We start from the raw sequence: 15,949 nt of genomic DNA, 5'->3' as shown, positions 1-15,949 counted from the left end.
GATTTTTGTTTGTTTGTTTGTTTTTTTTCCTGTGTCCTCCTCATTTCCATGGGAGAACATAGAAACCTTCAAGGCATACAGATAGATATTTATTCAATTAAGTACATTTTCTGAGCTATACTGCCTCCTGTCATAGAGGCTGTTGTTCCCAATAGCATTTCTCACCAGGGGCTGGACTGGATAAAGTGAATTGCAGAAAGCCCCAGGACTTGGCAAAGCCTGTTAGTGGGGGTGCAGTACTGTGTGAATTTAGATAATTTTTCTTACATGCCTTCCACCCTGCCATACTGTCAGGGAAAAAACTGGCAGTAAATGCACATACTGGTATTAGTAAGGCTCATTTTTACAGGATCTATGTCTCTTTTTATTAATGTTTCTGAGTTACTAAATGTCAAGATGTCAAATTATATAAACTGAGGTTAAAACTATTGGTATATGTTCATTGGCCACATTGTTCATCTGGGGTGAAAATCCAATCCTAATGAGAATTTTTAAATTTGAAAAAAATGAATCTCCACCATATTATACTCAACTTTCTGCTTATATTATTAATTAATCTAGGAAAAATAAAACGAAACAAAACATAAATGGAGTTTTAACTACTATAGATTTCTTCGTGTGTTTTCTTTTCACCAGATTTCACTTTTTCATATAAGTAATTACATAGAAAGGCAAGGTCAGCCACTTCTTTATTCAGCAGTACATTAAGGAATGCTGGATGGCATTCCTTATTCTCCTTGCCTCCTCTCCTGCCCCAAACCTTGAGCAGTGGAAATGGATACTGTGTAAGAGAGAATGAGCTGAATTGTGGAGGTGAGAGGCATGTACTGACAAATCAAGAAGGAAAAGGTCAGGATCCATCCAGCCAGCAGAAGCTGGAGAAAGATTGTGCTTCCCATTCTTATACGTAGAAGGGCTTTCACCCCTGGGTAATATAGGCAAATTGCTGCCTGCCTTTTATCAATACCTCAAAATGTGTGAGCTATGCCTCCTGGCTTTTTGAGCATTTTAACATGCTCTCTACAGCTCTCTACAATCACCTGAAGGGAGGCTGCAGCAGGAGTTGGTCTCTTTTCTCAGAGACAAGTAATAGGATATGAGGAAACAGCCTCCAGTTGCATCAGGGGAGGTGTAGATTGGATATGAGGAAGAATTTCTTCATGGAAGGAGGCTTTGGAACTGTCTGCCCAGGGAAGTGGTGTAGTCCTCATCCCTGGAGGTACTTAATAGATGTGTGGACATATGTGGTACTGAGGGACATGGTTTAATGATGGGACTCAGTAGGTCAGGTTGGTGGTTGGACTTGATCTTGAAGGCCTTTTCCATCCTAAATGATTCTATGATTTCACATGTGTGTAAGCAATCATGTTATTGTTTATTTGTTTGTTTAAATTCAGTTGAGTTAAAAATTGGATGAGCGTGGGAAAGAACAGGTAATTTCAGGTCATCCATAACTGACAAAATTTTAAGGATGTTTTTGACTAAAAATATATATATATAACAAAGCAGGTCAAATAAACATTTCATCAAATGATTTAGTTTTTAGTTCCTTTTATTCTTTTTAAATGCTGAAAAAAATATTGTTTTGACTTGTCTAAATCATCCATTTCAGAAAGGCTGAGCAAAGTTAATGTGTTAAGATGAAAGTTCAGTAGGCAAATCATTTCAGTGTCCCTCTTAAAAATCTATATTAATCTTTTCTCTTTCTACCATTTTTTCTTTCTTTACTCTTTAGTCCCAGCTATTGTTGTAATTGGCACCTGTCATAAGTGTTTAAGCCTCTGCTGAAGGCTGTCAAAATTACAGGCTTGATTCATTTAAAATAAATTAGTCTCAATATAGCTTGTTCATCAGTTCACAACACTGGTATTCTAATGTATTTAGAATAAAATAAGAGGTAGAATAAGTTAATAAAGACTGAGCTGGCATCTGAAGGTCACTGGAAACCATCCAGTAAGGCTATCTTTAGCTTTGTTGTTTTTAGCTTTCCTCTAACTCAAAATCTTTGAATGTTTACCTTGATCTGCTCCAGTAGGTAAACTCCAAAGAAAACATGTTGGAAAGAACTCCATAGGTAAAGCCAAAAGAGGAACACCAAGTCTCTGAATCCTGCTAAGAGATTAGCAGGTGTTAGGGTTGGGTGTTTAATAATTCAGTATTATTGACTCTTAGGTGATCCTTGCTGGAGACAGACAGGCAACAAGATATTTTTTGCAGTTAGAAAATTAATATGAATATGAAATTAAAATGAATATGAGGGGATACTTCTTTACTGCGAGGGTGACAGAGTACTGGAACAGGCTGCCCAGAACAGGATGAGAGGTTGTGGAGTCTCCTTTTCTGGAGATATTCAAAACCTTCCGGTATGCCATCCTGTGCAATGTGCTCTAGGTGATGCTGCATGATGCAGGATTGGGCTAGATGATCTTCAGAAGTCCCTTCCAACCCTGCCCATTCTTTGATTATTATTATTTTTTTAAATGTAGATGAGTGTTGGGTATGCAGACATTAGTTTTAGTCTATATTTGTTAATTGAGTGTGTGTTTAATTTCGCTTAGTGCTATGGTAAACCGGGATAATATTATCACACTATTGTAGGTACAGTTTTAAGTGACTACACCCCAAAGTTGGGATCATTAATTTTTCCTGTAGGGCAAAGGAAAAGGTAATGAATGAAAAAAAGAAAGGTAATGAATATCAGAGTTTGGGATACATTTTCTGCAATGACTGTTGGTAGAGAACTGGCAAAAACTGACAGGCAGTTATCAGGAAAACAGAATGACTTCCACTTTCAATCAAACTCTAAATAGATCAAACAATCTTATTATTTTTTTTTTCTTCTCATTCTAAGAACAAGAATTCTCCATTCTGTAAAACTCCCTCAATTCCCAGGTGTTTTCTACATTACTTTAGAGGTAAAAATAAACACAAAAAATATGCATTAAAAACACTTTGACTTATTTCTTCATTGTCTCGTATATCTCCTAATATGGTAAAAAGAGGGAAAAAGTAATTCTCCCAGCTTTATAGTCTATCAGAGGAAAGCAATCGCAATAATTTGGAAGAACACTTGGTATATGCACTAACTCCATATTTCTCATTGCAAAAGAGCATTACTAACCTCAAGTGTAAAGCTTGATCTCATTTGCTGTGAAAGGAAAGGCAACATTTTTTGAAAGGGTCATTGTGGAAGGATCAGGCTTAATAGCACTTCTGCTAGCACTCAGCAGCTATGGAATCAAGTTGTCTCAAGCATTGTCCATCTGCCTGGTAAACAACAAAATACAAATTACTGCCATCCCCAAAGGAGAACAAATTTCCAAGACTGACTGTGGGTTTACTTTCTGGGGACACAATGGTGGAAAAAACAACAAGGTTCTTGAACAGTGAGAATCAGAGATGCTCTTAGTAGTCCTCCCCAGATATTACTCCATTTACTTTACATATGAATGACTTTAATCACCTCTGGGATTACTTCTTTATGCATATTTCTATTTTGCATCATGAAGGGAAAAAAGTATAAATACAATTCCCAAAGGTAGAAAAGGGCTCATCATTTGAACTAAGTAATGATGGAAGGAGCACAGTGGACAAGGAAAAGAAAATGGACCAAAAAGAATATTAAATTGGAGATGATAACATGATAAAATCATAAAAGTTGTGCATTCTATTATTCATCGCTTACTGTTATGGAAATGTATGCAGTGTCTCTACTATGATACAAGCAAATCCTCGACCCATTCTTCTGACAGTCACCGTCTGCATGATTTTCATTAACCCCATCTTTTTAGGTCAGCTTTAAGTGCTCCTGTATTCTCACTTAACAAAAATGTAAATTTAAAAAAAAAAAAAAAAAAAAAAGAGAGAGAGAGAGAGAGACAGAGGGAGAGAGAGAAAGAGGGAGAGAGAGAAGAAAAATGCTCCTAGTATTCTTAATGTAATGTAACATCATGGTCTATTATCAGAAAAGCCTGAATGCAGGACCATCTACTGATGTGTGTCCAGGTTTCACACTGATGTTGTGAGAAGGCACAAAACCGATGGTACGTGAAAGCAATTTGCAATTAATTTCTGTGCTATGCTGTCTCCCAGCTCCCTGGTTACATTCCTACTTACACCTGGAGAGGCACAGCGGAAAGGTAACAAGTAAGCACCATCAGTTTCCATCTGCACAATTTTTCTGAATGTCTCTGTTAGAAGGATTCCTCTGCTGCCTTATGACACAAAACAGGAAATGTAACCTGTCAGCTCTATGTAGTGGGTTTACGTGGCAAGGTTTTGGTAGCAGGGAGCCATAGGGGTGGTTTCTGTGAGAAAGATCTAGAAGCTGCCCCATGTTTGGGAAGGGCCCCATTGTTTTCCAGATCCGAGCCAATAAGCGATGTTGTTTTGCGCCTCTGTGAGAGCATATTTAAGACAGGGAAAAAACGCTGCGCCACACGGCAGCCGGGAGAGTCAAGGGAGTGAGGAACAGCACCAAGGTCAGTGTAGAAGGAGGGGGAGAGGTGCTCCAGGCGCCGGAGCAGAAGTGCCCTGCGGCCTGTGGTGAGGACCATGGTGAAGCAGGATGTCCCCCTGCAGCCCATGGAGTACCACGGTGGAGCAGGGTTCCATGCTGCAGCCCGTGGAGGAGACCACGGTGGAGCAGATGGCCCTGCACCGACGGAGGCTGCCGCCTGTGGAAGACCCCTGCCGGAGCAGATTCCGGGCCGGACCTGTAGCCCGTGGAGAGGAGCCCACGCAGGAGCAGGTGACCTGGCAGGAGCTGCTGCCCGTAGGGGAACCAGGTTGGAGCAGTTTTCTCCTGAGGGATGGACCCCGTGGTACGGACCCATATCTGGAGCAGTTCTGGAAGAGCTGCTGCCTGTGGGAAGCCCACGCCGGATCAGTTCATCAAGGACTGCATCCCGTGGGTGGGACCCCACAGCACAGGGGACGAGAGTGACCGAGAAGGAGCGGCAGAGAAGAAGTGCTGTAGACTGACCATAACCCCCATTCCCCGTTCCCCTGCGCCGCTCAGGGGGAGGAGGTGGAAGAGGGTGGATGGGGGGGAAGGTGCTTTTGTTTTTTTTTTTCCTTTGTTTTCTCACTTCTTTCGCTTGTTAGTTGTAGGCAATAAATCTTACTATCTCCTTATGCCAAGTCTGTTTTGCCCGTTACAATAATTATTGCGTGATTTTCTCGTCCTTATCTCAATCCTTGAGCCCTTTTCACATATTTTCTCCCCATTCCTCTTTGAGGAGGGGGAGTGAGAGAGCGGCTGTGGTGGAGCTCGGCTGCCCACTTGAGCGGAACCATGACACTCTAGCAAATTTACCCAGAAGTAGGATTCATAGACATTTCTGTTGAGGTCATGGCATTATTATTATTTTTTCTGGATTCAGGCCTTTTGGGATCTTAAATAGTTTAAGCTTATACTTGATTCTGAACAGAATGCCTACATGCTGTAATGCTTTATTTAATCAGCAAAATGGAAAATAGCCCTATTTTCCTGTGAAGATGATTCACAGTATCATAATGATAAACACCTCCAAAAGACTTTTTTTTTCTATAATTGTGTTACTAGTCTTTTATTACTATTCTCAGATAGAACATCCCATATAACATCATTACTTCTAGCCTCTAATATGCTATGTCACATAGCTGCTTGTAGAAGTACTAAATTTTGACAAGGAATATTCTAAATATATCTTACAGGAGCCAATGATGTTTTGCAAATGGTTTTAAAGACATTACACTCTTTAGGGCCCAATGCATGATATAGCACAGAGACTACATACTACATGAGGCTGCAGTACCTGAGAAATGTCAAGTCAGTAGAATTGTCGAAACACGGAAATCCTGCCTTATAGGAGATGCTAAAATTTCAGAAATTTGGATGAAAGATTAGTATTTCGGAAGTCTTCACAAATCCAAATATTCTGCAACTCTTGATCTGATTATCCACACCCTTTTGACATTCCTATAGATAATGGGAAATTATTGTTAAAATTGAAATGGAATGTTTTAGTAATTTCATCAGAGAATGCCAGGATTTTGGACAGATTCCTGCAAATCAGTTCAGCTGAGAACCAGAAACCTGTGGCAAACTCTAAAACTTGTGCTAAAAAGTTGGTTTTGTTTAAACTGACAACACTGTTTTGGTAAATTATATGATTATGCTGGTGCTGTAGTGTGACATACTATTAGTGCTAGAAATCTGAGAGGAGCAGACTGCACCTGAATGCTTAAAAACCTTATTATTAATTATTAATTTATGAATACAGAAATTATATAGGCATTTTTTCCTGTAAGAATGCCTGTAATAATTTAACATACCTCTATTTCTTATCTTTCCCAGAAGTGTTGCTTGAAAAATAAGACAAAATGAGGGAGAATTGAATTATAACATCAGAAACTGAAAATTCCTGTAATGTTATGAAGTATTTCCTATAAATAAAGCTATGAAGCAGTGTGGCTATCAGGGTGATATTATAGGACCAGAGATAAATCTCTGATATATCTCCAGTTACTTTGGCTGGGTGTCTTCTATTTACAGACTGATGAGTCTGTATGTGTGTTAACTTACTGAAATGTATTTATTTTTGTACTGCTGGTTGACTAACCTTTGCCATCATGGTGTATGATGACTACTCAAATTCCAGCTTTTAAGAAACTGTTGAGGCTCAAGGGATTCCCAAAGCTGAGTAACTCCCTGAAAAAGCATCTTTGTCTGACGGTAAGTGTTTTAGGGACATCTGAGGTACTGCAGCCCATCAGACCTGCTGTACAGGACGTGCTGCTGACACAGTCCCAGGAGTGCCAGCTGGTGGTGATGCATTCAGGAGCACATTTCCAGCAGGCTGTGATTACTGCTCTGGGTGGATGCCCTCCTTTGGCATCATGGCAGCTTTCTGTGTCTGAAAAGAAGAGCATGTGGGCAGCACACTTGCTTTGGATAAAAAAGTAGCCCAGATCCATTACTGACTGACTGATGTTGTCTAAACATGATCTTTGGCTTTGTGAAACAATTGCTCTTATATTTGTTGGAGCAATTTATTATCTCCAGAGCCTAATCTTTCATTTAATCTTTGGACTTAAAGTTGTTTTGATGCACATGTTTTCTGATGCTTGTAATGTAAATGGGCAGAGTTAGCCCTCTGTCTTACACTGTCTTCATTTTCTCTGGGAGCTGGCAATGTCTGTCTTGCAATGACTCAGCCACCAGCTGGGAGCTGTATCGGTGGATGCTGACAGCCCATGGGAGGGTGGGGAGACTGCAGCCCTCTCAATTCTTCCTGAGAAGTAAAAGCCCTTCCACTTCTCCAGATGTTGGCTTCATCACTGATGCAGTCATGTAAACTGCCAGGTCAGAGATGAGGTTTAGACATTTTGAGCATAAAGAGTTGGAAATCTGATTTTGCCTTGCTGTATACCCCACTACTTTAGGACCATCATGTCAATTAGATCACGTTTTTTCTAAACATTTTGGCTAAGTGAACAACAGTAGAAAAACACCTGCATGTCACAAACTCTCCAAGGATGAGGGAAACTCCTGTGGAAGTAGGTTCCAGAAATGGATAACAAAAGAGTAGGTTTTGGGTTGGGACACCTGTGCTGGCAGTACTGCCCAGGAAAGATATTATCCACAATGCAAAACCTTATGGGGTGGTATAGCCCCTTTTGGGCTGCAGCTCTTAAGTGAAAGCCAGATTTAGAGGAAAGTGCTTAACCTTTTATATTTTCTTACTGTTAATGAAATAGGATGTTCTTTTTCTCCTTCTGTACATATACATATGCATGGATATGTACATGCATATTGTGTTGGGTTAGCCTTGGCTAGCCTTGGCTAGCTACCAGACCCCCACACAGCCATTCTCGCACTCCCCATCCCCAACAGGGCGGGGGAGATTGCTTATCAGTTACCATCATGGGCAAAATAGACTTGACTTCAGCAAAAATATAATTTAATTTATTGCCGATTCAGAAAAGAGTTGGATGGAGAGAAACAAAAGCAGAATTTAAATCACCTCTCCCTACTCCACTTCTTCCCATGTTCAGCTTCACTCCTGACTCTTCTATCTCCTCCCCTCTGAATGGCACAGTGGTATGGGGAGTGAGGGTTGTGGTCAGTCCATAACACTTTCTCTCTGCTGATCCTTCTGCCTCAAACTCTTCCCCTCCTCCAGACAGGGGTCCCATGGGATACATCATGAACTGACAATGTGGGTCCTTCCCAAAGGGTTCAGTTCTCCAAGACCTGCTCCAGCATGGATTCTTTACATGGGGCACTGTCATTCAAGAATGGATTACTCCAGTGTAGGTCCCCCACAGGCTGCAGCTCCTACCAGAAAACCTGCTCCAGTGTGGTCTCCTCTCTGTGAGCTGCAGTTCCTGCCAGGATCTTGCTCCCATGTGGGGCTCTCCTTGGGCTGCAACCTCTTCCAGACCACATCCTTTTGCTTCACTGTCGGCTCTTCCACAGGCTGCAGTGTGGAGATCTGCTCTGACTGCAGGGGGACAGCCTGCTCTACCAGGGGCCTGCTCTCCACAGGCTGCAGGGGGACTTCTGCTCTGGCTCCTGGAGCACATCACCCCCCTCCTTCCGCAGAGACTTTGAAATCTGCAGGGTTCTCTCTTTTTCTCATATTTTCTCACTCTTCACTTGCAGCTGCTGTGCAGCTTTTTTTGACCTTTCTGAAATATGCTGTCACAAAGGCACAACCAGTGTTGCTCAATAGCTCAGCTTTGGCCAGCAGTCAGTCCATCAGAGCCAGCTGGAGCTGGCTTTTATCTAACATGGGGCAGCTCATGACCTTTTTTCAGAGACCACCCCTGTAGCCTTCCCCACTACCAAAAACTTGCCATGTAAACCCAGTACACATGCACATAAATGTACATACATATGAGGCTGAGACAAGAAAGCTCCACTTTACCATCAACACCTCTCTTAGAAACAGCTTTAGGAGCCTCTGAATACCAATTAATGCCTCATCCACTGTGGGAAACATTATATATAACTTAACGTTTAGAGGATTGGATGAGTGGAGGGGAAGAAATGTAATTTTCTTTTGAAGGGAGTATTTGAAGAAATCAAAGAACCAAAATCCTTTCAAGAGTGTTTCTGGATTTCTGTATATATGCATGGCTAATGAGTCAGTTTCTACAGAGAAATATCTCAAAATAGGCAATGTACCACATAAAACAGTGCGTTGGTAAGTGGCACGAGCAAGAAAATATAGCTAGCACTGACACAGCAGTGCATTAGTACATAGTATAGATCACTAGACACATTTAGAAAAGAGGAAACCAAGCTTTCAAGTACCTTTATGGACCTTACTCTTATTCTTTTTTTCCTTAGTTTTCTGAAATAGTCAGAACATGATTCATAAACATAACTGATAGGCTAAAGGGACACTCAGCAGCTACATCCAAAGTGGTTGGTGGTCCTCATAAAACTGCTGGTCTGTTTCTGAGTTTCCAGAACAAATTAGGTTCTCTGGTCTTAGGAAATTTACCTGGTTAAAAGCAAACTGGGGATCCAGTGCTAGCTCCACTGATGAATTGTGCTTTTTATTTAATGTCCATTTAACCTTAAATCTGTAAATGGAAATTTTGTTCTTGATCTTGGAGCAAAACTGTCTGTAGAACATGATGTAGACCTGAGGACCCTGAATGAAAGGATCCATCTCCTTGTAACACTTCAGATGTTTGACTATCCCTGGGGACTTGTTGTAGAATTTGGAATTCAGTCAATCTTGCCTACTGGTTAGGGTTTATTAGCTCTTGCCCATTTTCACAAATACCAACATTTAGGTCTCATAACACTTTACAAAGAACAAATGAACTGCTGAGTGTTGCAAATGCACCCAAATGGAACAATTCCACACCACAGGGCACAGGCACCTTGACTAAAACCACACATGAAAGAATCACTAAAACCTAGGCTAGAAGGCAGGATTATTGATATGTCATGTCTTTTTCTTGAAAACAGTAGTGTTTAAACATTTCATTTTATTTATTTATTTATTTATTTATTTATTTATTTATTTATTTATTTAATAACACGTTCTTAATGTCTTTGCTTTGCTTTTTGTGTAAATAGTTAACTTAGGAGATTTTTAACCTATCACCTCTAGTTGTTTTCTCATATATAAAATCATTCCAAGTGAAAATTTTTGACAAACTTGAAAGAACAACATTGATATCACAGAAAATTTAAAAAATGTTAAAAACCTGATAATCAAACATATTTTCTTTAACAAACTAGGAAATACATTGTAATGAGAAAAGTCTTTCCAAGGCAGGTAAAATTGAGCAAGATATATACACACACACACACATATATATATTTTACTGTGAACTGAGTACAGGTGCAAAGACATGTCTCACCAAACCAACTCTCTTACAGCCATTCTCAGACTCAAACACTGGCAGTTCAACAATAAGAGGAATGAAATTTGAATAGTAAGGCAAAGTTCAAGGAAGTTATTCTGAATTCTGTGTGCAAAATATAAAAATCTTGATAAAGCATAACCGGTTTTGTGGGTTATGGAACACACAATCGAAACATAAATAATTCTGTGAAACCATCTGTCATTTCACCCTCATACAATGCTCCAGGCTATAATAAAAATGGAAAGATGTCTGATGGAAAAGAAAACTTGATGAACCATATAGCAAAGTGTCCTTTGAACTTGGTAATATGGCTGAAATTCCTATTATGTGTCTTGAAGAAAGAGAATGGATTTGAAGAATACTGGGCAGTAATATCTTGACCTTTTGTATTGCTCCAGTGTTTCAGCAATGCTAATGATCCCATTTCTACCTCACACATGTTTTTAAAAAGATAGGTAAAAGCATATATTATATGATAGACATACTAAATATGCATGTTGCTTCCACTCTAAAACGTCTTGTGATATGTGTTTGTTATGTTAGTAGAGGTATTGTTTGTCATTCTTGTTGGTTTTATCAGACAAAAGGACAGATCTTGCAGTTCAGTGACAAATCATTTCAGGAACTCGGATTTTACCTGGCTCAGCACCAGTGAGAGTTGTCCAGCTACTTTTGGAATCAAGTGCTGTTTTCAGATGGATTTGCTAGTTTTGCTTATCTGTGAAACTGAAAAGGGATGTGATTTGCTTAGACTTGTCAGCAGATTTAAAGAGAAAGCGATGTTCTTATTTATTCTATGGAATTTTATTGTTATTGACTCCAGTCTTTGAGTCTTTGGTTTTTCACTCTAAGATAGTTTAAAGAACAAAACCAGTTTTACATCTGAAGGTGATCCTTTGCAAAGTTTAATGTTGCCTCAACTTCTGCTATCAGAAAAAAAATATACTTGCAGATAGAGACTGAAAAGGTCTTCTGCATGTGTGCTTGAATTTCCAATAGAAGCTGCCCTGCTATAGAGAATAGCTGCTGAAATATTAGGCTAGTGGGTTTGGTTATTAAATCCTCTGAGTTTTGATATGTATGTTTTTGTGACCTACTCAAATATGGCAAGTTAGCAATTGGAAACACAACAGAGAGGGTATTTATATGTAGAGTTCAGCTAGTAGTTGCAAGGGACCAATTTCCACCTGTCTGCACATGAATGGAATTTTCCAGTTTATTCTATTCCACTGCGTACAATCAATGCATCAGGGATGTTAGCATCCTAGTTGAGAGTTACAGTTATAGTCTGACTACACAGTATAATGTAAATGCTACATATGTCTAAATTACCTTCTACCTGTAAGTAGTCTTTATTGCTGTACTGTGCTGTTGAAATACAGTAGAGGTATATGTGAAGGATACTTTACTGAAAATATTTGTCATTTGTCATGTACAATGAAATCAAGTTCACAGATATGTATGTAATAGACCTGGCAGGATCTCAGCTCTGTGTTCCAATGGGTACTGTTGATAAACATAGTGTTGACCAAGCTATACCTAGTTCTGCATACTTAGGTACTCACTACTTAAACTCTCCGTTTGCTATTGTAAGATCTGCTTGTGTCATGGTGAGTTTCTCAATCAATTGAATTTGTCTTTGTTGTGATACACAAAATTTTAATTAATTTTGTTGAATTATGAAGTATTTCACACAGTGGTTGTAAATAGTTAATTAAAATAGGGGAAGTAACTGTATGTTATCTCTATAGATGAATTGTCTTTGCTAATGTTGATTGAGCAGATGTAAGACTGTAGATTCCTAGTGTGTATTTTTTTTTCCTAGTGCCATCCTATCCTAAGAATAATTATATATCAAAATACATAATATAAAGTGGTTTTCTTTTTTTTTTCTTTTTTTTTTTTTTTTTCTTTCCATGTATGTCCAAGAGAGTCAAAGGTTAAAAATGCAACATGAGCCTTAAGGTATGACTAGATGATTATATCAATCTCCCTTGCTTCTTTACTCTTAAAGTACTTCTGTTGTGGCCAGTTGCTGTACTGCATCAGGTGTTCTATATTTCTAAATATGATGACAGAAAAAACCCACACTAGTAGTCATGGCATTTTAAAGAGAAATTACTCTCCTGGCTCTGTTCCCTGATGATAAAGTAGCAGGACAGAACTAGCAACTTCAGCTTTTGACTTCAGTGAAGCAGAAATGAAAAGCTATGGATGTGAGATTGTGGCAAGACACTAATGGAGAGTATGTTGGAGGAGCTGAAGCACTGATGGGAACTGGTGCTGCTCCTCAGAAAAAGAGGGCAAAGGAACCAAAATTATACAGATGTGGTCAAAATATCATAGTCATGAAGGAGTGCACAGAAAGACAGTTGCTCTTCCATAGTGGTGTGATGTTTTTTTTTTTCTTTTCTCTTTTTTTTTCTGTTATTCTCCACAATAGAGAAGACAGTCTGTATAATGGCTTCGAAAAAGTTGATACTGGAAAGCTATGACAGCTCTAGACAGTGACTTCAGTTTTGATCAAAGTTTAGTGAAAATGAATGGAAATACAAATGATTATTCTATAATGACAATGAGAAATACAGGTGATAACACAGACTCAGATCTACTGGCATGAGAACAGGGCCAAAGTGATTGGAAGACAGGCAGAGGCCCATGAATAAACATGCTTGAGATGCCAGGGAAGCACTAACAAGACAGCTACCAGTGATTATCTTTAGGTGTGTATTGAGGTGTTCAAAGCTGTGAATCAGTTGTCAGATATGTGACAATGAAGGCAGGTGATGATAAATTATGCTGTGTGCTATCCCAAAATATGAATAACAAAACTAAGTGGTTTTCTGAGTTTGATTGCACAAAGAAATGTTTACTGATTGATGCACTAACTGTGTATCATGCCTAATAAAAGAGGTGTCTGCGATTCTGAAGAACATCCGGGTCTTTATGTGCCAAGAATGTCAGCCCATCATGCACAGACTGATGAGCAGGCAGGTGTTTCAGTCAGATATCAGAGGACATGACAAAGCACTTCTTAATCGGACAATAACCATTAGGTCACTTATTAACACCCCCCTCTTTGCTTAGGAGGCAGCAGCAAGGTTGTATGGCCTGCAGCCAACAAATATATTTATGTCTTAAGACTGGAGTGAGGAGAAAGAAGGGAAATTTCCAGGTTGCCTTGGCTGAACAAGGTCTATGATTTACTGATACTATTAAATCAAACCAGTCAAAGAACAAGGGACAGAATTCCAACAAAGTTCAAGTATCTGAGGCATGTCTGTAGCCCAAGCTATTTGAAAGATGACAAGGATCCATGTGAAATACTTTGAAATAGAAGCCTGGTTGAGTCACAAATGCAAGAAATGGTTTTGCATGGTGAGAGAGAAAAAGCAAGGCTTTTAACTAAGACTTTATCTCTGTAAACCTGAGCTGAAGTTAATCACACAATATATCAGAGGAAGTGTAAACAGGAAATCAAAGGATGTTACAACACTGAAAACTTTTAGATTATGTGTTACAGAAGTTAAGGGATGTGTCTTGTCAAGGATGAAGCAAATGCATCCGTTAACACAAGACACTTAAAAAAATAAAAAAATGTCCTTCAATTAAGGTCAAAACCTAGGAAGCTACTCAAAAACAACAGCTGAGTGAGATGTGCAAATAGGAAATGACAAAGGAATCCCATATCCTGGGAAAAAGACCGGTCTCAACCCAGATGGCTTGCAGGTACGTAAATGCAACTCCAAATCTCACACATATTTGATGAAGAGCTAAATTTGCTAATTTACCATGTCTTCATATTTTTAACCAAGAGACCTTAGTATATCTATCTTACCAGAAGGGTGAAGTTGAGGCAGTAGGAAGTCTGGACTTTCTACACTGGGAGTTAAGAATAATGTTGTCTTCTCAGTGGATATAGTTGTTTTTCAGAATTCAATTTCTCTGGAATGTACAGTGACATATTTAAATAGCACTCTGATTTTCAGCTAACAACGGGAAGACTAGCTGCATGTGATCAGTTTTTTTTTTTTTTTTTTTTTTTTTTTTTCAGAATTTGGAATTTGATTAGGAATAAATATTGAGAGCAACCCCTGGCCAGTGTGTGCAGGTTGTAAGTGAGTTTTATTCTTTGGGCTTCTTTTAGGCAAGAGACAGTTAAACACATGATGGAATAATGTCCAGATGGAATAATGTCCAGATGTTATGCAGACAGACTACCACAAATGGAGAATGAAGACAGATGAATGCATTTTTTTGTTTGGCCAAGCTACTTTGGGGCATTTTGTATCTTGGTTCTTGGAAGCAGTATTATCACTTCCAGAGTAAAGAAAGACAACAGCATTACTGCTGACAGTGCCGGATTTCCAAGCCACTTAATACTTCAGACAGATGCCTCGAGCAAAGTGAAGGAACTGCATTATATTGACATAATGGTAAGTATACTTTTAAATATAATATTAGTCTTATGAAGAAAGCTCTCAGTATGGGAGAAAGCATATTCAGCCATTGTGAGGGTGTCATTGCCAGCTGGTGGGAAATAACAAGCCTGACTCAGGATCTACTAAGCAATTACTTGTCTTTGATGGATACTAGGTACCCCATCATCCTGGATAAAGGCTTGTAACTATAAATTACTGCCATCCTCCCTCACTTTAGAGCTCCTTTTCTCTCCATTTGAACATGGTCTCGGGAAGGCACAAACATCAGTTTCTTTGCCTGGCAAAGTGGAGCTTTGCCATGTTTTTTGGAACATGGGGAGAAGTTGCAGTGAGAAATTAGGAAACCTATATTCATGCTCAATAGTACTTCCAGTGGAACCGAGTATTTCTTTCATCAGCCTCTTGGGGATCATTGCCCACTGAAGTAGCCCCTCCAGCCAGGGCAAGGCAAGCTCTAGTGCAAAGTGAAAGAGGAGCTCTGGGAGAAGGAGAAAGTATAGACCCCATAAAACCTCCCATGGCCAAGGAGGAAAGAAGTCAGAGATGACGGGCAGGCAACCTCATGAGGCAGAAAGCATGAAAAAGACAACCAAATATGTCTTTCCAGGATCATTGAAGGGCTGCATGGGCTGAGCTATTTCTGTGGTAAGAAAACATTTTTAGTGACAATGGTGTGAGCTATCACGTGTGTCTTACAGAGATAGTTCTGGAGATACAAACCCCAGGTATTCTCAGAGTTTTCCTTTCACAGAGAACCTACAATGTTGATGTGAAAGAGGGCAGTAATCTCTCTGTCCACTCTGGACTTGCTGTAATGTAAATGCACAAATAATATCATAGAGCGTTTGCACAAGCCCATGTGGCCCTGTTTTTCAAACATGATCATTCACCCATAGTTAAGACTGGAGTGTGGATATAGAGCTACTGGAATTTTGGCCTTGGCATTTGGTATATTCTTACATAAGAGAGTCTCTGCCTTGGACACTAGAATAACAGAGTATTGCTCATAGCTGATAGTGTCACAGAGAAAGGTTAAGGCACAAATGAAAAGAGAATGTCTGGTGCCTTATGAAATTAAAAAGAAACAAATTGGGTAATGTGCAAAACCACAAAATGGTTTTGCCCTGGAA

Source organism: Aythya marila, assembly GCF_965140915.1.
Source record: "Aythya marila genome assembly, chromosome: 2".
Taxonomy (NCBI): Eukaryota; Metazoa; Chordata; class Aves; order Anseriformes; family Anatidae; genus Aythya; species Aythya marila.
This window is presented reverse-complemented; position numbering follows the sequence as displayed.